Source organism: Narcine bancroftii, chromosome 1 (assembly GCF_036971445.1).
Source record: "Narcine bancroftii isolate sNarBan1 chromosome 1, sNarBan1.hap1, whole genome shotgun sequence".
Taxonomy (NCBI): Eukaryota; Metazoa; Chordata; class Chondrichthyes; order Torpediniformes; family Narcinidae; genus Narcine; species Narcine bancroftii.
Window position 1 is genome coordinate 315406046 of NC_091469.1, and position 15271 is coordinate 315421316.

General features: G+C 53.7%; 1 protein-coding gene and 1 pseudogene across 7 annotated transcripts in view; one reads left to right on the top strand and one right to left on the bottom strand.

Annotated features, from left to right (window-relative positions):
• Positions 1-1022: 1022 nt before the first annotated feature.
• Positions 1023-4365, bottom strand: LOC138747187 (zinc finger protein 271-like; annotated as a pseudogene).
• LOC138747121 (zinc finger protein 226-like) overlaps positions 4317-15271 on the top strand; it is a 67366-nt gene continuing 56411 nt past the window's right edge. Inside the window, exons 1-2 of one of the 7 annotated variants that reach the window (XM_069906090.1) lie at positions 4348-4549; positions 5369-5493. The gene's annotated coding sequence lies outside the window, so the exon portion shown is untranslated. The other 6 variants (XM_069906106.1, XM_069906115.1, XM_069906087.1 and 3 more) reach the window with 6 other exon arrangements.

Below are 15271 nucleotides of genomic sequence, written 5' to 3' on the forward strand. Positions count from 1 at the left end.
GTTTCTGATTCTTTTTAATTGTAATACCAAGATTGTTAAAAGTCAATTTATCTATCTTAAAAGGAGAATGCAATGGAAGAAGTTCATTTTTATGCAAAATCAATCTATATCCTGAAAATGGACAGAATTGTAAAAGTATGATACCATATGGGGGGGAAAAAGGTGACTGGATCCGAAATGAAAAGTAAGAGGTCATCTGTATAGAGAGACCTCATGTTCAATCCCTTTCTTCCATATCACCAAGATGTCTTCGCACTCACAAAATGCAATTGTCAATGGTTCAATCTCCAGATCAAATAGAGGGATGGGGGAAAGAGAGATACAGGATTTGAGGGATTACTGAAAATTGGAGGTTGATATTGACGCCATCTGGAGTTAAACAAGTGCAACACACAAAACATCCTGGAGAAATTCCGCAGGTCACGCAGCATTCGTAGGAAGTAAAGGACCATCTGAGGCCCAAAATGTTGGTTCCCCTTTACTTCCCATGATACTTTATGACCTGGTGAGTTTCTCCAGCACGTTTGAGTCTCACCATCTGGGTGAGACCAGAAATTGGCTTCTCACCGAATGGTGAATCTGTGGAATTCTCTGCCCAGTTAAGCAGTGGAGGTTGCCTTGTTGAAAGTATTTAATACACATCTGGGTAGATTTTTATGGGATTGGGGGAATTAGGGTTGTAGGAAATGGGGAGATGGGGAGCTGAGTCCATGGCCAGATCAGCCATCATCTTATTGACTGGCAGAGCAGGTTTGAGGGGCCAGACAGCTGACTCCTTCTCCTGTTTCTTACCTTGAGGTGAACAGTGCAGCTGTCTAGAAGTGGAAGCTCAGTGAATACAGAGAGGAGAAAGAAACTGAAGAATATCACAGCAGGGTGAGGTGGGTGGTGGCTGGTATGGAGCAGAAACACGGACAGGAGGGGAGATACTAGGATGCTCCCAGTGTGACCCCTGCTGGAAAGAATGGCCTTGTCTTTGTATCTACATTGAGTGTATTACAGAGATACAGGGAGATGAGATCCAGTTTTCAAACACAGCTGCTTTATTTGGTACAGATCCAGGGCATGAAATTCAATTCCTGTAATTGGGTGCAACTGTTAGCGAAACACTATTATATAACCAATGACCCAGGTTCGAATCCAGTCCTGTCTGTAAGGAGTCTGTACGTTCCCCCCATGATTGGTAGGTTAATTGAGCAGTACAGGATTCATGGGCCAGAGAGGCTTCAACCATGATGTATTGTTAATGTTTAAAAATGTATAATCGGAGTTACTAACATTGAGGGAGAGAATCCATTAATTCTCCACTTCCCACTGCATTGGAAAAGCAACCAACATATTAAAACTCACCCATCCCCAGACACACTCACTTTACCCCTCCCCATGGAGAAAAAGATTCACCAGTGTGAGCTCACACCCCACCACATTCACGGACAGATCCTTTCCCGTTATCAGACTCTTCAATGATCTTCGTACTTGTAGAATAAGACTTGTTTGCCGGACTAGATACAGGATGTCTAGCTAAACAGCTCCAAAACAAACTTCCTCACTGCACCTTTGTACATGATAATAAACTTGAACATGAAAACAAATTGCAAATTGACAATACCATACCATGACCTGTTTTGATTTGTTGCCTCAAAAACTACAAAACTCCAGTCCCTCCTGGTGTTTGAGTGAGTGATGTTTAACTATTCCACACTCTGTGAACCTTATGTGTGAACTTGCTGGTGTTTCACCAGGCTGTTTGACTTTCCAGATTCAGAGCAGATGAACAGCCTCTTCCTGGTATGGACCCGTTGGTGGGTCAGCGAGCAGGAGGACTGGGAAAAGCCCTTTCTGCACTCAAGGTGGCAAATGGCCTCTCCCCAGTGTGGACCCGTTGGTGGGTCTGCAGGTGTGAGGACCAGGAGAACCCCTTTCCACACCTGGGGCAGACGAATGGCATCTCCCCAGTGTGGGTCCGCTGGTGAGTCAGCAGGTTGGAGGACCGGGCAAACTTCTTTCCGCACTCGGGGCAAACGAATGGCCTTTCCCCAGTGTGGACCAGTTGGTAGGTCAGCAGGTGGGAGGACTGTGCGAACCCCTTTCCGCACTTGAGGCAGATAAACGGCCTCTTCCTAGAGTGGACCTGCTGGTGGGTCATCAGGTCGCAGGACTTGGTGAAGCTCTTCCCACACGCTGAGCAGGTGAAGGGCCTCTCCTCAGTGTGAATTTGCAGGTGGTTCCTCAGACTGTACAACCCAGTGAAGTGCTTCCCACACTCAGAGCAGATGAATGGCCTCTCCACGGTGTGGACCCGCTGGTGGATCAGCAGGGTGGAGGATTGGGTGAAGCTCCTGCCGTACTCTGGGCAGATGAATGGCCTCTCCCCGGTGTGGAGCTGCTGGTGGGTTTCCAGGGTGGAGAACTGAGTGAAGCCCTTCCCGCACTCAGAGCAGACAAATGGCCTCTCCCCAGTGTGGAGCCGCTGGTGGGTCTGCAGATGGGATGTTCAGGTGAAGCCCTTCCCACATTCATGGCAGGTGAACGGCTTTTCCCCAGTATGGACCTGCTGGTGGGTCTGCAGGGTGGAGGACTGAGGAAAGCTCTTGCCGCACTGAGAGCAGACGAACGGCCTCTCCCCAGTGTGGAGCCACTAGTGGGTCTGCAGGTGGGAGATGCGGATGAACCCCTTCCCACACTTGTGACAGGTGAATGGCTTTTCCCTGGTGTGAACCCACTGGTGGATCATCAGATTGGACAACTGGGTGAAGCTTTTGCCACACTCAAAGCAGGTGAAGGGCCTCTCCCCAATGTGGACCCACCAGTGTTTCATTAATTCACTCAACAATTTAAAGTTCTTCTCGCAGATAGAGCACTGAAATGGGTTCATCGCTGTGGGGCTGAGAGGGTATGACCAGAGAATAAATCAATGCAGACCTGCCCTGAAGCACACAGCTTGTGCTCAGACCAATGGAGGCTCCTGGAGAGCCAGACAGCGGATTAAATCAACACTGAGGTTGGGATCTGGGGAGAACCGTCTTCTCAGCAGGTGTTGCAAGCCCCAGAACCACAGGAGCTCTCTGTTCTGAGACCTGGTGCTGCGCACTGCTCCCGGAGTCCCAGCACTGAATCGCCTTTGGTCCCCGACAAGTGCCGGGACCTTTGGTGTAGTTCATGTGCACATGACGTCACTTCCCGCATGCCTGCAGCCTCTCTTATTTCACACGGTGATGGGGCACTTCCTTGGCTGAAGAGATTTTTGGATAACGGTCATCAGCATGAAAGGCATTGAGCAATTGTCTTGAAACAAAGCTCAGGTCCGCGTCTCCTAAATCAATCTCCCATGGTGCAACTGCTATGATGGAGGAAATACGGCTGCCAATCAGTGCACAGAAAGATCCCATCAACGATGACGACAACAGTCATTGTTTTCATGCTGATTGAGGAATAAATATTCCAGGATTATTTTCCAGCGACTCCTCGGAACATATCAGGCAATATTTTGTATCAACTTGAGAAGAGGGGGGCTCTGCCCCACAATGTTGGGGATTCTTTTCCTCTTCCACTGATGGTGCTCGACCCGCTGAGTTCCTCCACAGAGCGGAGTGACTAGTGCAGCCCTATTACAGCGCCAGGCAGCCGGGTTCATATCCAGCACTGTCTGAAAGGAGTTTGTACGTTCTCCCCATGACCTGGGTGGGTCCCTCCCAACCAGCACAATCAAAATTCACAGGGTTTGTCAGTTAATTGGTGTATTTGGGCGGTACGGGCTGGTGGGCCAGCGGGACTGTTACCAGGCTGGATATCTAAAATTAGAAATAAAAAATAAGTTTTGTTTCAGGTTAGATTGTTGTGTCCAAGTCTCAGACTAGCACAGAAATTCAAAACTTACATTAACAATGTAATGCACTGAATTCACCAAAAGTGGGAATACTGTTTGAAGTTCTGTCATTAACTGAAGATGGGACATCTCAAAGTCTCCCTCCCACTCCCCACTACCTCACCTCTCCCCCAAACCAACCGCCCACCACCAGACCGACTGCTGCTCCCACCACCCCCCACCCCCCCCATCCATGCGGCGAGGTGGGGGGGGGGGGGGGAGAGGAGCTGCGGCCGGACGGGGGTGAGAACAGAGGGGCCGGGGTAGGGAAACAGGGGCTGCGGGCGGGGGGAGGAAAACAGGGTCTGCGGCCGGACACACTCGCTTCCCATGCCGTTGTCAGGGACCCTTCTCCATGATCTCTCCTCCCACCACCCACGGCCGTTCCCCTCCCGCTGCGCCCGCCTCGGGCAAGTCTCACATCCACTCCCAAACACAGGGACGGCCCCCTCCTTGGACAGGCCCCCTCCTTGGACAGGCCCCCTCCTTGGACAGGCCCCCTCCTTGGACAGGCCCGTTGCTGAGGGAACGCCCCGAGGCAGGCTCTGTGACGTCACACACAGTGGCAAGGGCACGCCATCACGTGACGGGCGGAAAGAACTATCAATCACAGGAGTTGCAGCGCCGGGGCCGTCACTGACCTTTCCAGTTTCGTTGTTGGTAACCCCTCCCACTGTGGACAAGGTAGAAAGTGGTTCTCATTCCCCCTCCCCCCCCCCCCCCCCCCACTGTGGACAGGGCAGAAGGTGGTTCCCCCGCCCCCCACAGTGTTGCTAGGGTAGAAGGTGGTTCTCATTCCCCCGCCCCCCACAGTGTTGCTAGGGTAGAAGGTGGTTCTCATTTCTCCCCACACTGTGGACAGGGTAGAAGGTGGTTCTCTCATTCCCCACTTTGTAGAGCTACCTGTCCTTCCCAATGTCCTGATACCCCTGGGTATTTAATTCCCAATCATTTACAACCTTCAACACGTTTGTGAAATGGCCACTAAATCCCACCCCTTCAGACTGCTATGTGACAATAGTTTATTCACCTGGTTTCCAATCCTCTCAGTGTTCAGATAAAATGCCCTCTCACTCAGTGACTTTATGAATCAAGTTACAATGTGGCTGTGGTGTGCTGTTAGCCAGAATCAGACACAAGGTAAAGACTGTACAACAGGCTTTAATCCACAAAGACTTCCACAGAGCAAGGCTGGCTGTAGCTGCACTAATTCTGAGTGAGCTTCGGGAGGCTGGCGCAGGCTTATATCCCGGAGGGTGATTGACACCCACTTGGTTGGGGCTTGATCCCTTCAGGCCGACTGATTGACAGCCGGCCAGGTGTTGTCCTGTCCCCTTACACTCCTGCAGGTACAGATGTTCCCCCTGCTGTAGGCTGGTGATGTACCACCACAGTGGCCCTTATTTTGTCTATTGCTTTGATCTTTTCTGTCCTCCACTTTGACTTTTCCCTTTTCTACCTTTTGCATCTGTTTTTATTTTACTTCTTTCTGTCATCCTGCAGATGAAGCCATTCACCTGTCATAGTCAACTAATCCTACCCAGCAGCACTGGCAAACATCAATCCCAGATGTGGACCATCTGGATGGGCTGGTGGGAAGGGCAGACACGGGGAAATGAAACAGGAAGGTGAATGCAGAGATAAACAGTCTGAGGAGTCATGACGAGGGTTTGATGGAATGTATCCAGGTGTGGAGATAGGAGAGGAGGGGAAGCACTGTGGATTCAGGGTGAGATCAGGATGACAGAGGGAGATTATCTAGTTTGTGGGGAGGGTAATATTGGAGATGGGGGATATGGGGAAGCCCTGTTGATTTAGGGATAGATCAGGATGACAGTCGTAGATGATCTAGTTTGAGGAGAGGGGAATTTTGGAGATGGGGGATGCGGGGAAGCCCTGTTGATTCAAGGTGGGGTCAGGGTGAATGTGGAGATTATCTAGTTTGTGGGGAAGGGAAAGTTGGAGCTCGGGGAGGTGGGGTAGCCCTGATGATTAATGGTGGGATCAGGGTGACAGTGGAAGTTGTTCTAGTTTGTGGGGTCGGGAAGGTGGAAGATGGGGGTGGTTGGTAAGCCCTGTTGATTCAGGGTCAGATCAGGTTGACAGTGTGAGTTGATCTAGTTTGTGGGGAATGAAAGTTGGAGTTGCGTGAGGTGGGGATGCCCTGTTGATTCAGAGTGGGATCAAGGTGACAGTGGGAGATGATCTAGTTTTTGTGTAGGGGAATGGTAGAGATGGGGAAGGTGGAGAGGCCCTGATGATTCAGGGTGGGATCAGGGTGATTATCAAGTTTGTGGGAAGAGGATTGTTAGAGATGGGGGAAGTGGGGAAGCCCTGTTGGTTCAGGGTGGGATCAGGGTGACAGTGGGAGATGATCTAATATGTGGGGATGGGAATGATGGAGATGGGGAAGTGGGGAAGTGGGGAAGCCTTTTGGTTCAGGGTGGGATCAGGGTGAATGTGGGAGATTATCTAGTTTGTGGGGAGAGGAATGTGAGAAATGGGGAGGTAGGGAAGCCCTGTTGGTTCAAGGTGGGATCAGGGTGACAGTGGTAGATTATCTAGTTTGTGAGGATGGAAATTTGGAGAAGGATGAGGTGGGGAAGTCCTGTTGATTCAGGGTGGGATCAGGGTTAGAGTGGGAGATTATCTAGTTTGTGGGGAGGGGAATGTTGGAGATGGGGGAGGTGAAGAACCCTGTTTATTCATAGTGTGATCAGGGTGACAGTTGGGGATTATCTAGTTTGTGGGGTTGGGAATGTTGCAGATGGGGGTGGTGGGTAAGCCCTGTTGAGTCAGGGTGAGATCAGGGTGACAATGAGAGATGATCTAGTTTGTGGTGAGAGGAATGTTAGAGATGGGGGAGGTGGGGAAGCCCTGTTGGTTCAGGATGGGACCAGGGTTAGAGTGGGAAATTATCTAGTTTGTGGGGAGGGAAAAGTTGGAGATGGGGAAGTGGGAAAGCCTTTTGGTTCAGGGTGGGATTAGGGTGAATGTGGGAGATTATCTAGTTTGTGGGGATGGGAATTTTGGAGATGGGGCAGGTGGGGAAGCCCTGATGATTCAGGGTAGAATCAGTGTGACAGTGGGAAATGATCTAGTTTGTGGAGAGGGGAATAATGGAGATGGGGTAGGTGGGAAGTCCTGTTGTGTCAGGGTGGGATCAGGGTTAGAGTGGGAAATGATCTAGTTTGTGGGGAGGGAAATGTTGGAGATGGAGAAGTGGGGAAGCCTTTTGGTTCAGAGTGGGATCAGGGTGAATGTGGGAGATTATCTAGTTTGTGGGGAGGGGAATGTTGGAGATGGGGGAGGTGGGGAAGCCTGTTGGTTCAGAGTGGGATCAGGATGAAAGTGAGAGAAGATCTAGTTTGTGGGGAGAGGAATGTTAGAGATGGGGGAGGAGGAGATGCCCTGTTGGTTCACGGTGGGACCTTGGTGACAGTTGCAAATTATCTAGTTTGTGGGGCTGGGAATATTGGAGATGGGGCAGGTGGGGAAGCCCTGATAATTCAGGGTGGAATCAGTGTGACAGTGGGAAATGATCTAGTTTGTGGAGAGGGGAATATTGGAGATGGGGGAGGTGGGGAAGTCCTGATGATTCAGGGTGGGATCAGTGTGACAGTGGGAGATGATCTAGTTTGTGGGGAGGGGAATGTGTGAGATGGGGCAGGTGGGTACACACTATTGTTTCAGAGTGGGATTAGGTTGACAGTGGGAGATGATCTAGTTTGTGGGGAGGGGAATGTTGGAGATGGGGCAGGTGGAGAAGCCCTGATGGTTCAGGGTGAGATTAATGTGACAGTGGGAGATCTTTTTTGTGGAGAGTGAAATATTGGATATGGGGTAGGTGGGGAAACCCTGTGGATTCAGTGTGTGATCAGGGTGACAGTGTGAGATGATCTAGTTTGAGTGGATGGGAATGTTGTTGATGGGGCTGGTGGGGTAACCCTGATGATTTAGGGTGGAATCAGTGTGACAGTGGGAAATGATCTAGTTTGTGGAGAGGGGAATATTGGAGATGTGGTAGGTGGGGAAGTCCTGTTGTTTCAGGGTGGGATCAGGGTTAGAGTGGGAGATTATGTAGTTTGTGGGGATGGGAATGTTGGAGATGGGGCAGGTGGGAAAGCCCTGATGATTCAGAGTGGGATCAGGGTGAATGTGGGAGATGATCTAGTTTGTGTAGAGGGAATTGTCGAAGATGGGGAAGTGGGGAAGCCTTTTGGTTCAGGGTGGGATCAGGGTGACAGTGGGAGATGATCTAGTTTGTGGTGAGAGGAATGTTAGAGATGACGGAGGTGGAGAAGTCCTGATGATTCAGAGTGGTATCCGTGTGAATGTGGGAGATGATCTAGTTTGTGAGGAGTGGAGTGATGGAGATGGTGATGGTGGGGAAGCTTTGTTGGATCAGGGTGACAGTGGGATATAATCTAGTTGGTGGGGATGGGAATGTTGGAGATCGGGAGATCGTGAGGTGGGGAAGCCCTGTTGATTCAGGGTGTGATCAAGGTGACATTGGGAGATGATTTTGTTCGTGCCGAACAGGAGTTTGAATGTCCTGGGGAAAAAAAAATATCCTGAACCAGGTGACGTCATGGTCCCTGTTTGTACACACCACCACCTGCTGGCTGCCCTTTGTATTTGCAAGTCTTGTTGGGCATTGATGTGATTGGTCCTCTCTGCTCACGTGTTGGTCCGCCATGTTTGGCCCTATGTGCTGTGGGGAAGGAGCTTTCGCTGGTTCCGAGGTGGATGTGAGTCAGCGCTGTCGATGTGTAAGAACCTGAATTTACTTGGCGATGGGAGCGGATGGACCGAGGGACAACCGCTGATCTGTGGGGCTGTGACCGGGTCGGTTGTGTTTTAGCCACATGTACCTACATTGGACCTAACTTCACTGGGTCCAAAGGCCCATAGGCGGAGCACTTGTTCCCGGCAGGGATTTGGTCTCAACAATGGCAGCTCTCCTGTCGGGCCTGGCCCCTTTCGCCTCCCAGTCCCCTTTCGCCTCCCAGTCCCCTTTCGCCTCCCAGTCCCCTTTCGCCTCCCAGTCCCCTTTCGCCTCCCAGTCCCCTTTCGCCTCCCAGTCCCCTTTCGCCTCCCAGTCCCCTTTCGCCTCCCAGTCCCCTTTCGCCTCCCAGTCCCCTTTCGCCTCCCAGTCCCCTTTCGCCTCCCAGTCCCCTTTCGCCTCCCAGTCCCCTTTCGCCTCCCAGTCCCCTTTCGCCTCCCAGTCCCCTTTCGCCTCCCAGTCCCCTTTCGCCTCCCAGTCCCCTTTCGCCTCCCAGTCCCCTTTCGCCTCCCAGTCCCCTTTCGCCTCCCAGTCCCCTTTCGCCTCCCAGTCCCCTTTCGCCTCCCAGTCCCCTTTCGCCTCCCAGTCCCCTTTCGCCTCCCAGTCCCCTTTCGCCTCCCAGTCCCCTTTCGCCTCCCAGTCCCCTTTCGCCTCCCAGTCCCCTTTCGCCTCCCAGTCCCCTTTCGCCTCCCAGTCCCCTTTCGCCTCCCAGTCCCCTTTCGCCTCCCAGTCCCCTTTCGCCTCCCAGTCCCCTTTCGCCTCCCAGTCCCCTTTCGCCTCCCAGTCCCCTTTCGCCTCCCAGTCCCCTTTCGCCTCCCAGTCCCCTTTCGCCTCCCAGTCCCCTTTCGCCTCCCAGTCCCCTTTCGCCTCCCAGTCCCCTTTCGCCTCCCAGTCCCCTTTCGCCTCCCAGTCCCCTTTCGCCTCCCAGTCCCCTTTCGCCTCCCAGTCCCCTTTCGCCTCCCAGTCCCCTTTCGCCTCCCAGTCCCCTTTCGCCTCCCAGTCCCCTTTCGCCTCCCAGTCCCCTTTCGCCTCCCAGTCCCCTTTCGCCTCCCAGTCCCCTTTCGCCTCCCAGTCCCCTTTCGCCTCCCAGTCCCCTTTCGCCTCCCAGTCCCCTTTCGCCTCCCAGTCCCCTTTCGCCTCCCAGTCCCCTTTCGCCTCCCAGTCCCCTTTCGCCTCCCAGTCCCCTTTCGCCTCCCAGTCCCCTTTCGCCTCCCAGTCCCCTTTCGCCTCCCAGTCCCCTTTCGCCTCCCAGTCCCCTTTCGCCTCCCAGTCCCCTTTCGCCTCCCAGTCCCCTTTCGCCTCCCAGTCCCCTTTCGCCTCCCAGTCCCCTTTCGCCTCCCAGTCCCCTTTCGCCTCCCAGTCCCCTTTCGCCTCCCAGTCCCCTTTCGCCTCCCAGTCCCCTTTCGCCTCCCAGTCCCCTTTCGCCTCCCAGTCCCCTTTCGCCTCCCAGTCCCCTTTCGCCTCCCAGTCCCCTTTCGCCTCCCAGTCCCCTTTCGCCTCCCAGTCCCCTTTCGCCTCCCAGTCCCCTTTCGCCTCCCAGTCCCCTTTCGCCTCCCAGTCCCCTTTCGCCTCCCAGTCCCCTTTCGCCTCCCAGTCCCCTTTCGCCTCCCAGTCCCCTTTCGCCTCCCAGTCCCCTTTCGCCTCCCAGTCCCCTTTCGCCTCCCAGTCCCCTTTCGCCTCCCAGTCCCCTTTCGCCTCCCAGTCCCCTTTCGCCTCCCAGTCCCCTTTCGCCTCCCAGTCCCCTTTCGCCTCCCAGTCCCCTTTCGCCTCCCAGTCCCCTTTCGCCTCCCAGTCCCCTTTCGCCTCCCAGTCCCCTTTCGCCTCCCAGTCCCCTTTCGCCTCCCAGTCCCCTTTCGCCTCCCAGTCCCCTTTCGCCTCCCAGTCCCCTTTCGCCTCCCAGTCCCCTTTCGCCTCCCAGTCCCCTTTCGCCTCCCAGTCCCCTTTCGCCTCCCAGTCCCCTTTCGCCTCCCAGTCCCCTTTCGCCTCCCAGTCCCCTTTCGCCTCCCAGTCCCCTTTCGCCTCCCAGTCCCCTTTCGCCTCCCAGTCCCCTTTCGCCTCCCAGTCCCCTTTCGCCTCCCAGTCCCCTTTCGCCTCCCAGTCCCCTTTCGCCTCCCAGTCCCCTTTCGCCTCCCAGTCCCCTTTCGCCTCCCAGTCCCCTTTCGCCTCCCAGTCCCCTTTCGCCTCCCAGTCCCCTTTCGCCTCCCAGTCCCCTTTCGCCTCCCAGTCCCCTTTCGCCTCCCAGTCCCCTTTCGCCTCCCAGTCCCCTTTCGCCTCCCAGTCCCCTTTCGCCTCCCAGTCCCCTTTCGCCTCCCAGTCCCCTTTCGCCTCCCAGTCCCCTTTCGCCTCCCAGTCCCCTTTCGCCTCCCAGTCCCCTTTCGCCTCCCAGTCCCCTTTCGCCTCCCAGTCCCCTTTCGCCTCCCAGTCCCCTTTCGCCTCCCAGTCCCCTTTCGCCTCCCAGTCCCCTTTCGCCTCCCAGTCCCCTTTCGCCTCCCAGTCCCCTTTCGCCTCCCAGTCCCCTTTCGCCTCCCAGTCCCCTTTCGCCTCCCAGTCCCCTTTCGCCTCCCAGTCCCCTTTCGCCTCCCAGTCCCCTTTCGCCTCCCAGTCCCCTTTCGCCTCCCAGTCCCCTTTCGCCTCCCAGTCCCCTTTCGCCTCCCAGTCCCCTTTCGCCTCCCAGTCCCCTTTCGCCACCCAGTCCCCTTTCGCCACCCAGTCCCCTGTCTGCTGCTGAGGGGGGGGTGGGTGGGTGGGGTGACATTACACTGGGGACTGGTGGGGAAATGGGGACATTACACTGGGGACTGGGAGTGGAAGGGCGGGGGGCATTACACTGGGGACTGGAAGGGAAAATGGGGGCATTACTCTGGGGGCTGGAAGGGGAAAGGGGGGATATTACATTGGGGAAGGGAGGGGAAAGGGGGGCATTGCACTGGGGACTGGTTGGACACTGGACTGGTGGGTAAAGGGGGGCATTATACTGGGGACTGGGAGGGAAAAGGGGGGGGACATTACCCTGGGGACTGGGAGGGGACATTACCCTGGGGACTGGGAGGGGACATTACCCTGGGGACTGGGAGGGGACATTACCCTGGGGACTGGGAGGGGACATTACCCTGGGGACTGGGAGGGGACATTACCCTGGGGACTGGGAGGGGACATTACCCTGGGGACTGGGAGGGGACATTACCCTGGGGACTGGGAGGGGACATTACCCTGGGGACTGGGAGGGGACATTACCCTGGGGACTGGGAGGGGACATTACCCTGGGGACTGGGAGGGGACATTACCCTGGGGACTGGGAGGGGACATTACCCTGGGGACTGGGAGGGGACATTACCCTGGGGACTGGGAGGGGACATTACCCTGGGGACTGGGAGGGGGGGTCTACATGGTGGAAAGGAGGCATTACACTGGGGAACTGGGGAAAGGGGGGACATTACACTGGGATCTGGGGGTAAATGGGGGGACATTATACTGGGGAATGGGGGACATTGCACTGGTGATGGGAGAAGTAGGGACATTATACTGTGGACTGGTGGAAAGGGGTGGGACATTATACTGGGGACTGGGGGGAAAGGGGGGCATAACACTGGAGATGGGAGAAGTAGGGACATTATACTGGGGACTGGGAGGGGATATGTGGGGGACATTACTCTGGACTGGGAGGGGGAATGGGGAGACATTGCATTGGAGACTGGGAGGGGAATGGGGGTAATATTGTACTGGGAGGGGAAAGGGGGGCATTACACTGGGGACTGGTTCGACATTGGACTGGTGGGGAAACGGGGACATTACACTGGGGACTGGGAGGAGAAAGGGGGGACATTACACTGGGGACTAGTTGGACATTGGACTGGTGGGGAAACGGGGACATTACACTGGGGACTGGGAGGAGAAAGGGGGGACATTACACTGGGGACTAGTTGGACATTGGACTGGTGGGGAAACGGGGACATTACACTGGGGACTGGGAGGAGAAAGGGGGGACATTGGACTGGTGGGGAAACGGGGATATTACACTGGGGACTGGGAGGGGAAAGGGGGGGACATTACATTGGGGCTGGGGGAAAGGGTGGGCATCACAAAGGACTGGGGAAAGGGGGGCATAGGGTGGGACATTACACTGGGGATTGGAAAGGGGGGCATTACACTGGGGACTGGGAGGGGAAGGGGGCATTGCACTGGGGACTGGGAGGGGAAGGGGGCATTGCACTGGGGACTGGGAGGGGAGGGGGCATTGCACTGGGGACTGGGAGGGGAAGGGGGCATTGCACTGGGGACTGGGAGGGGAAGGGGGCATTGCACTGGGGACTGGGAGGGGAAGGGGGCATTGCACTGGGGACTGGGAGGGGAAGGGGGCATTGCACTGGGGACTGGGAGGGGAAGGGGGCATTGCACCTGGGACTGGGAGGGGAAGGGGGCATTGCACCGGGGACTGGGAGGGGAAGGGGGCATTGCACCGGGGACTGGGAGGGGAAGGGGGCATTGCACCTGGGACTGGGAGGGGAAGGGGGCATTACACTGGGAACTGGGAGGTGAAATGGAGGGCATTTGGGGATTGGCAGGGGAAAGGAGGGGACATACTGGGCACTGGGAGGGGAATGGTGGGCTCTTACACTGGGGACAGAGGGGCAAGGGGGTTGGAGGGGGGAGGACATTGCACTGGGGACTGGGAGGGGAATGGGGGGGATATTACACTGGGGACTGGGAGGGGGAAGGGTGTTTGCCTCGGCTGGGGGGTGGGCTTGCCCACCTTGGTGGCATGGTGGTAGGTCAGTACTTGTGGGCTATGTTCTTTGTTATTTACCTTTACAATAAAACAGAACAATACAACATACACCATTCGGCCCTCAATGATGTGGTGACCCATGTATTCCTTAAAAAAAACTAACGCCTTCATCCATCTGTCCAAGAGTCTCTTAAATGCCCCCAATCTTTCAGCCTCCACCACCATCCCTGGCAAGGCATGGTAGACAACCACACTCTGTGTAAAAAAGAAAACAAACTTAACCCTGATGTCTCTCCCAAATCTCCCTCCCTTCACTTTGTGCTTATGTTCTGTGGTGTTTGCTGATCCTGCCCTGTGAAATGGGCACTGACTGTCCACCCTATCTCTGCCTCATATAATATTGTAGACATCTATCAAGTCTCCCCTCATTCTTCTATGCTCCAAAGAGAAAAGTACCAGCTCTGCTGACCTTACCTCTTAAAGACTTGTTTTCCAATCCAGGCAACATCCTGGTAAATCTCCTCTGCACCCTTTCCATAGCTTCCACATCCTTATAATGAGGTGACCAGAACTGAACATAATGCTCCAAGTGTGATCTTACTCAAGATTTGTAGAGTTGCAAATTGACCTCTCTACCCCTGAATTCAATCATCCAATTAATGAAGCCCAGCATCCTATCGGCCTTCTTCACTATCCTGCGTAGCAACCCTGAGGGATATTTGGATTTGGATCCCAAGGTCTCTCTACATCCACACTCTTAAATAACCGACCATTAACCCTGTACTCAGCCTTCTAGTTAGTGTTACGAGCCCTCATGCACCTGTTATGAGCCCAGAGGACCCCAAAACCCAGCAGCAATAGATATTCACCAAGACAAATGGTTACTTAAACAAAAGTTGCTTTTAATTATCTTTAAACATGAAAATAGAATCAAACTTTAACTTCTATCTATTGACTTACTTAACCTAACAAGCCCCTTGTAGGCGCACGTGTATGTAATGTATGTGTAAGATCAGAAAATTGTTTGGTTCACAGTCCAATCTCACTTCTCATTCCTCCAAGTTCATTGGTTGCAGGCAGTTCTTATACAGTGCACAGAATTTAACATTTATAAAGTTCACCAGGCTTTGGTGCTTGCAAGGTAAATGGTTACTGCTCAGGAAGGTGCTTGTCAGTTTTTAGAGAGATATTTATTATTCCAGGACATCCACAACTGATGTACTTCCATCAGCCACTCCAGTGTCTTGCTGACGAAACTTGCCCCTTCAAGGCTTTCCAGATGATAATCTTTCTTTCAGGTCACCACAGATTTCATTTTTATTTCCCTTATTCCAAGTGAAACATAAGACAGCCAGTCCTCTCCTCTTGCAAAAACCACAATAACTTTGACCAGATCGTCTTCCAATGGGCTGTCCAACACCTTGCCAGCTTCAGTCCCAGCAGCTGTCTTCTGGCTCTCTCTCTCTATCTCTCTCTCTCTCTCTCTCTCTCTCTCTCTCTTTCTCTGAGAGAAAACTTGTTTTACTCTCTGCTTACAAAACCATATGACCCTCTTACAACAGCAAGCCCTCCTCCAGACAATATGCAGCTCCAACAAACTCTTTCATCTGTTGCTTTTTGTAAACATCAATCCATTAATGAAGTCCCTTGAGCACTCTTCAAAGCTCTTGCAAAAGCTGTGAGGCCCTGATATGTCTTGCATTGCAGAGATCTCCAGTATTTCAAATAAGATCTGTTTTAAGGTGTTTGTATGTGACCTACTCAAATAAACCTTTCCCAATTATATCTTCCAAAAACATATCTATGTACTCTGTCACATTAGTCCTGCCAAAATGCATCACTTCACACTTATCTGGATTGAAATGCATCTGCCACTTTTCTGCCCAACTCTGCA